The sequence below is a fragment of the Macadamia integrifolia genome, chromosome 11 (assembly GCF_013358625.1).
Source record: "Macadamia integrifolia cultivar HAES 741 chromosome 11, SCU_Mint_v3, whole genome shotgun sequence".
NCBI classification, from domain to species: domain Eukaryota; kingdom Viridiplantae; phylum Streptophyta; class Magnoliopsida; order Proteales; family Proteaceae; genus Macadamia; species Macadamia integrifolia.
In genome coordinates, this window is record NC_056567.1 from 11,782,538 (window position 1) to 11,791,333 (window position 8,796).

Sequence of the window (8,796 nt, forward strand, 5' to 3'; positions counted from 1 at the left end):
GATCCCCCCTCCCCAAAAGAGAGAAAAATGATGGCTTTTCGCCCAATAGGAATTAGAATTATCTTTTCTGGATATTTCACACTAGTAAAATGATTCGTATCTCAATAGTGTGGAAATGCTTTCACAAGTCCTCACGCATCTTGACCACGTGGATCCTGCACTAATAATACTGTCTCTCCTCTTGTACCATGTAGACCCTTACTAGACGAAATTGATTCCCACACTATGATTGAGATAGAGTAGGGATTTCTCCACACTATTAGAGTGGGAAACAATTCGATCGAGCTCCCTTTATATGAATACTTTTGGGAAGCTGTTTTTTGCACCATTTGATTTGCTCTATGAACAAGTTAGCTTAAAAATAGGTTGTGTAATAGCAACACCCTGATTCCCTTGTCAAGTTTCAACCTAGGTTAATAGGGGAAGGGGAGGGTCCTCTTTCATGTAGTTCCCATTCTGCTCATATCATGTTGATGCTTTTGAAAGGTTGAAAATAGAATTTTTATTGTAAGCTTGTACATAGATAATGATTTATATTTCTTAGCCTATGTTTTATACATGCTTCTTCACCTTTTCAAAGCATAACGAAGCAAGAACTATCCAGACTAAAATGCAAAACATATAATCGAAAATTTGAATTTTTATCCATTTATTTGGTTATATGTAAAATATTAGATATTGAGTACAAATTTAGTCACTAATTTGGATTATTTTTAGTTGGATATGAGTTTTCGTATAGGATGATGTGGCACTATGATTGGACTCGGGTTCATTGTTTATTCCCACTCCAATTCAATTGTATGAGTTAAAAAAATATCCTTTCCTAATCCCGATGAGAAGGTTATATCCCATACATAGTTGTCTACACCATGGGTTAGGAGAACAAGATATTGCTTCAAAATTCCTCCAAGTTTATATCAGTATTTACTTTAAAATTTCTCCAATTTTTTTTCTTGTGGTAACAAAATAGTGTTCCAATTACATCCCTAGCCAAAATAAATATATTATTGCTATATTCTATCACTATAGATGGTATAGTTATCATCATGAAAAAAACAAAATATATATATATATATATATTTGAGAGAGAGAGAGAGTACTGTTATATCACAAGATGCATCAAAGAATGTGACTCAACATGGATTAGGCTGATAGCAATTTGGCACAACAATTGAATGACCCAATTTCAGGATTGAAAACTAACAATAACTGTTTGGTATTTGGATTTGAAGGGTTCTCCTATAGATGACTCAAACCAAATTAAGAGTAACTAGACGTGTCTTGACTCTTGACAAGGTTTATACTTGTATAAGAACAACGACAACATCCTATATATAAGCCCATGATGGCTGTAGCTGGAGAAACAAGTCAATAAATCCAAATTCTCATAAGAACCCAAAAGAAAGAAGGCGTGGGAAGAAAGGGAAGAACCTTTCTGGATTCCTCTAATTGACTAGTCAGTCTCTTCTCGTCACTGCATGACTCATGCTCATCCTACCCATCATCTTCATATGTAATACTCTCTCTCTCTCTCTCTCTCTCTCTCTCTCTCTCTTAAGTTTCTCTCTATATATATTACTTGCTCGCTAAGTCTTGTTCTTGTATTGCGTAGGACTACTTGATCATCATGTCGAGGACAACGAGACAAAGTGCCAAGTTGCCGGAAATGAAGACCTCAGCACCGGAATCCTCTAATTCCGGAGCCGTAAACTTGTGGTCAATTACAGATTCCGTTGCCCGTTTTGGTATGACTTCTTTCCTTTCTTCTTTTCTCGATCACTTGTTTAAAATTTTCTTTTCTCAGCTCAGCAGCCAAGAATTCTTGAGTGTTTAAGCCAACAGAGTTGTTCTTACCGAGTTTCCCTTAGGTCACCGTAAATAGGTATCCATTCATCATGGTCCATTTGGGCCACTCGTAAGGGGAAAGGAGGGGCAAGCAGGTTGTCTTGACCCTACAATTGCGCTGTGAAGGAAAACTTCTCCTAATATAATAATTCTATTCTAATAATGTATGGGGATGTGTGTGGTTTTATTAATGTTGCAGATGAGAATGCGAGGAGGAGGTTGGAGTCGATGAACCAGAAACTGAGGAATATGGAGAGGCAGATGGAAGTCCTTGAAGCTGATATACGTAAAGTGCATGCCTCTTCCATGGCCGATTAGTCTTAATTTATTCTGTCTATTGTCATGCCTTCGCTTTTGTATATCTAAATCCCATCCTCACCTATCACGCATTTGGGTAGATATGTATAGCTTTCTAGGAACTGCCAGCATCACCAGGTTATATCATCTGTATTCTATACGAACTAGGTTATATGTGAACTTAATTTTATTTATATTATTAAGGGAAGAGGATGTACATCTCTCTCTCATCATGTTAGCTACCTGTATATAAAATGCAAGTAACTCTCTTCTGTGGGCCATTGGATTGGCATGGGAGATTCCATCCAATACATGGAAGCGGCATGTAGATCCCATCCCAGATGTTATGTTACATTTGGAGTAATTAGGCTAAAAAAAGACAGAAATAGAGGTGAGAATGGGTTGGATAGGGTTGGATAATGGGATTCGGTTTGTCTCTAATTCTTCATCCTCCAATTTTCTATAATTCCTTTCCTTAGTGGGACATGTTTATAGTAATCAATTCAAGGGATTTTTGGGTTAATCTTTAACCTTCCCCATGGGGTAACGATGATATTTTCTATTATAATTTGTGATAAATGAGTAAATAGGCAAATCATCATCAGTGTGCCATTGGGGAGGTTGGTTACTAATATTTGGCAAATTCAGATCATGCCTTACTAACTTAAAACATATCATCCTATTATGGGCACAATGGGAACATGCATGGAAAGGATTTTTTTTTTGTTTTCCAATTATTATTACATAATATGTGTGGATTAATCACTTATTTGTCCCACCTTTGTGATAGATTTTTTTTTTTTTTTTTTTTTTTTTGATAGAACCTTTGCTGGTAGATTGGTAAACAAAGAAGGTCCCCATTTGGTTAGATGGATAATGCCCCCTTACACTATTTCTTCCAATTGTTTATGGGATAAGCAGTACTTACTCTTAACCCTTTCCCATCGAACAACAATAGGGTAGGAGGGTAAATAGATTCCCATTGCCATCCCTACTTGGAAGTGCCTTTATTCTACAAACTAAACTATCAGTCAAGTGATAGCAGCCTAGGCCACCACCATAAATTTTAAGAATTTTTTTTGGGGCGGGAGTGGATAATCAATATATTCAACAAAGTGTAGGAAAAGAAAAGCTGGGGAAGTCCACAGAAAAAAAATATATATCCATGAACAAAACCACTCTTAAGAAGTGGAAGTAACGGGAGCCACAAGCAGAGTCAGTAAATCCCAAGAAGAAAACAGGAACCTTTTGTGGGGAGTGTCAATAAAGGAGTCTTGGAAGGGTTGCACCTTACCTAACCTGGGTTGCACTTTACCCCTAACCTCAAATGAGTTCTATTCCCAAATTTGATGGATAGTTCTAGCACTTAAACCATAAAAGATTCATTTTGGTTCAGCCAATTGGTAACTGGAGCCAGAAACAGAAGAAGAAACCCATTTTCCGGTTCAAAACTAGTGGGAACAATGTACCACATGTCATTTGAAACCATATTTCATTTCTATAAGGAAATGAAAATCTTACGGGTCCATTTGGAAGGAAAAATCCATGCATCCAAATAATTTGCATTTTCCACTCTTGGCATTCAGCAAGTAAATTAGCCTTCACTTGGGGGGAGCCTTAGGTTTAGAATTATCCTAGATATTGGCTAATTAGCATGGGGAACATGAGTGGAGCAAATTATGTAAGCCTAATAGTGTATATAGAATATTCCTTGATATAAGAAGTCTATATATGATTTGGTTCTCCTTCCATTTATATCACATGTAATATTCCATTGCCACACATGTAATATTCCCTTTCCATTCAGTACTGAACGGCTAGGGTTTCCCATGTAATGCTTATATATATCCTCTATGGTTAGAGGTTCAATTAATAAGATACACAATTGTTTTCATGGTATTAGAGCTGTCAACGCTCCATTGAACTCTTCTCCCTTCTTTCTTTTGCCCTAGTTGATTATCTCTCTATGGCCACCGAAGTAACTCCCTCCACCGGTGCTATCCCCAACCCATAGGTGCTAATGCCTACGATAGCCATTGCTGCTTCCTCCCTTTCATCCTTCTCTTTCCCTCATCACTATCTCTCCATAAAACTCTCCCACCAACTTTCTTCTTTGGAAGAAACAGTTAGTCCCCTTTCTCCAAGGCCAACGTCCATCTCTTTGGCTATGTTGATGGCTCCGTTCCCTGTCCCACGGACCCATCAAAGGCTCAAACTTGGCACCAACAGGATGCATAGCTTCCTAGCCTTCTTGTTGCTTCCCTATCTGAGGATGTTGTTCTTCTGATCTTAGACAAAGACACCAGTCATGACATCTGGGTCACCCTCTCTGCTATGTTTGGCTTTGCTTCTCCAACCCGATTGATGTCTCTCCATCTCAATCTTCAGAATCTTCGCTAGAAACCTAATGAATCTGTTACTCTTCTTCTCCAGTGTGCCAAGCTACTTTCAGATGAACTGGCAGCCGCGAGAGAGCCTCTCAAGTAGGCCAACTTCAACATCCATGTGCTGCACTCTCTTCGTGAAGATCTCCAGATCATCGTTCCTTCAGTTCTTGCTCATGAGATCATCCCTACTTACACTGAACTGCATGCACTCCTTCTCAGTCATGAGAGTCTTCGTGCCTCTCCAAACTATCAGTTGCTGAAGCCACTGATACTGACAACTCCTCTCCAAAAGCCAACACCATCCAACGGTCCTCCCCTTCCCCAAACGACTCTAGCTCTCAATCCTTAGGTCGTGAGTCTAATAGGGGTCAAAGGGGGACTGGTAAGTTTGGACATGGGCGTGGTTGCTAGACTCAATAGTACTTTGGACGCCTTTATTGCACTATTTGCCAACGAACCAACCACAACACCATTACCTGCTACTACCGCCCTCAAACCTATAATCAACCCTACCCCACTGCCTATCCCAACTCCACCAACTACCCTCCCACCGCCCACTATGCACAACCTGGCCTTCTCCCTACCCCTACCTACAACCCTTCCTCTCCCTACCCCTTGGCTAGTCTGACTTGGTTTCCAAACATCGGGCCGACTCACCATGTCACCCCTGATTTGCATTCGCTCTCTACCTATGATGGTTACTCAAGTAATGACACTCTCCAAGTTAGCAATGGTAAAGGTCACCCAATCTCCCATGTTGGCTCCTTTAGTGTTTTATCTCTTTCTTGTCCTCTTTCTTTAACTAATGTTCTTCACGTCTCCTCTATCACAAAACCCCTTCTCTCTCTAGTCATAAGTTTGCTAAAGATAATGGTGTGTTCTTTGAGTTTCACCCCTCTCATTTTCTTGTGAAGGTTTAGGGTACCAAAACGACCCTTCTCTCCAGTCCGAGTAAAGGGGGACTCTACACCTTGAAGTCTGCGTCTCCTTCCCTACCCATTGCCAGTATTTCTAGAAGAATTACTCTAGATGGTTGGCACTTCCATCTCGGTCACCCTTATGAAAAACTGCTTCGCCGCATTATTCATCAGAATAATCTTCCCTGTCGCTCGTCCCGTGTTCAAACTCTTTGCAACGCCTGTCAACTTGGCAAATCATGTTGTCTGCAATTACCTTTCTCTAGTTCCCGTAGTCGTTTTCCATTAGATCTTGTTTTTAGTGATGTTTGGGGTCCATACCACATGCCTTCCATCTCTGGGCATCGTTTCTTTTTAATTTTTGTGGACGAATTTATTAAATTTATATGGTTTTATCCCTTAGTGAATAAATCTGAAGTTTTTTTACTTTTCAAACTTTTCAATCCCTTGTTGAACCGCAATTCTCGCGTAGAATTAAACAGGTTCAAACCGATTGGGGGGTAAATTTCGTACCCTCCCCACCTTCTTCTCCAAAATTGGCATATCCCATCGGTTATCTTGTCCTCACACCTATCCTCAACAAGGGTCAGTTGAACGCCATCACAAACACATTACTAAGATGGGACTCTCACTACTGGCCCATAGTTCAGTTCCCATGCAATACTGGCATTTTGCTTTTGAAACTGCCATCTATCTAATCAACTGAATCCCATCTCAGGTCTCCCACCATCTCTCCCCCTTCCAATTCGTTTTTCACAAAGCTCCTGAATATACATTCCTTCGCACCTTTGGGTGTCTTTGCTACCCTTATCCTTGTCCATATAATCATCATAAGATGGAGTTCAGATCCACTCCCTGTGTTTTCCTTAGGTATAGTCCATCTCATTATGGCTATAGGTGCCTTGATTGTGTCTCTAACAAGTTCTACATTGCAAGGCATGTCCGCTTTGATAAGTCCTCTTTTCCCTTTCCACACCCTCTATCCTTTGTCCTCACCCATCTCATAGTACTTCTATCACCATGCCTTGGGTTGTTGTACCTACTTATGTCTAGCCCTCACAGTTGCCAACCCACACTACCATCTCCCCTTCACCCATAATACCTCCCCCATCATCGCCCTCACCACCTTCACGGCCATCACTGCTCTCTCCTGTAGCACTAGCCACACCCATCGCCAGCCCTACCCCACACCCACCATCCACATCACCGCCCTCACCTCCATGCTACACTAGGCCTCTCACCGACCTATACCCTACTCCTCCTACAGCCCCCACTGCTACCTTAACCACATCACTGCCCTCACCCTCTCTACCTGTGCCCTCTACTAAGACCCATCCCATGACCCTATGCCCTCGACCCCAACCACCCCAACCTTCTCAACCAATACCCACTCCTTATCCTCACCTGAGCCTATCTACTTCTGTCAGGAAAATAAATCCCCTGAAAAGCGCATTGCTATGAGTGAGGAGTTCAATTCCTTAGTTCAGAATGGCATATGGTCCTTGGTTCCACCCTCTCCGAATCAAAATTTAGTTAGCTGCAAATGGGTGTACCGTGTTAAGAGAAAGGCTGATGGCTCCCTTGAGAGCGATAAGGCTCGCCTCGTCGCAAAAGGGTTTCATAAAAAATATGGTGTGCATTACTCCAAGACTTTCAGCCTTGTTGTTAAACCCACCACTGTTCGCACCATACTCTCCTTGGTTGTTACCCATAGGTGGTCTATCCACTAGCTTGATGTGCATAATGCCTTCCTGCACGGTGTTCTCCATAAGGAAGTTTACATGACCCAGCCCCCTGGCTTCATGTTTGAGATTTTAAATGTAACTGCAAGCGTACGGATTAGTGTAGCTACGGGTCGAACTTAGGGAGAGCAGCCACTTTATTTTTTTTCTTTTAATAATGTGAAAGTTAACCTATTAATGGTTGTGATCTAATTCTAACTACCGTCATAAACATACGTATCTAAAATAATGTCCTAACCATTCGTCATCTAAGAATTTAAAGATGCAACCATGCAATTAAAATTAAATAAATAAATAACAGAAAATAAACAACCCACGCAATTAAAAAAATAATAAAAGAAAAAAAATGCTGAAATAAAAATTAAAGTAAAAGAAAGGGGATAAAGCTAGAGAGAGACTCAAAAGTAGGTTTCTCTACTTAACCCGAGGGATGTATCATAATATGAGCTTCTCTACTTGACCAGAGAGTCACTCTTACAAGGGTTACTCTACTTGGCTTTAGGGAAAGGGAGACAATTAAAAAAAAAGCAATAAATTGATGGTTCTACGGCTAGGAGGGGCAAAGCCAACACATACACTAGCCATGAACCTTGTGGGAAAGGGATAGCAATAATGTAACGACTGAAATTAAAATCCTAAATTAAGAAAGAAAGGGTAGTCAGAAGAGGAAATGAGAGGGGGGAGAGAAGACTATTGAGGGAGCCTACTTACTTGAACTTCAACCCTTGAACTGAAAACTTGATCGATTTGAGATACTACCAATACTAAAAATCAGATCTGAAATAAACCAAATCTGAAATTTCTAGTACTAGAGAAAACAAATCTAAAGAAAAAAATGGAACTTAAAAGACATGATTCATGGCTTGTTCTTGTCACCTAGAACTAAGCCTAGAACTAGAACTTGAAAATTACAACTTGAATTGCTTAAACAATAAAAATAAAAGACTGAATCAAAAACAAAAGTGCTTGCATTAATTGAATAAAAAGAACTTACAAAAGTGTTTAAAGCATAAACCTAGAACTAGGGCTAGATAAAAAGATAGAACAACTAAAAAAAAAAAAAAAAACTAGAAGAAGAATGAAGTGCCTCCCCTCCTCTTACATGAGTTGTATTTATAGGGAATGGGGAGGTAGGGTAACAAATTTCTCTTTCCTAAAAGGAAGAAACCCACAATTGGTAGTGAGATCTTTTGAGACAAAAAATGCTAAGGTGGAGGAGAGAGAAGAGAGAAATAAACATGGAAAATTTTCCTATAATTTTTTTTTGCTTATTTTCTTTCCTTTTTTTTTTTTTCTAATTTATCTCTTCTTTTGCTCCCTCTAATGGAGGATTTTCCTTCTTGCTTTGTATGATTTGGACAATCTTTCTAATTTATTTCTCCCTTTTTTTTTCTTTCTTTTTTTTTTCTTCTCTTCTTGCACAGGAACCCCTTCCATTATTTTCCTTGCTTCTAATTTGATGTGGAAATCCCCTCCATGCCCTTAGTGTTTTAAGTGAGTAAAAGTAGGAAATCTTCAACAAAATTCTCCAAAAAAAGACAACCATGAAATTCGAACTTGAGACCTCCTAATGAACAAGGGAATTTTGCACACCATAGCTCACCAACT

At 39.7% G+C, this 8,796-nt stretch overlaps 1 long non-coding RNA gene across 1 annotated transcript; it reads left to right on the forward strand.

The window, feature by feature from the left end:
- The first annotated feature begins 1,398 nt into the window (after positions 1–1,398).
- Positions 1,399–2,359, forward strand: LOC122093200. The gene is made up of 3 exons (XR_006144387.1): positions 1,399–1,513; positions 1,613–1,745; positions 2,045–2,359. It is a non-coding gene; the product is annotated as an uncharacterized LOC122093200 (long non-coding RNA).
- Positions 2,360–8,796: the final 6,437 nt, after the last annotated feature.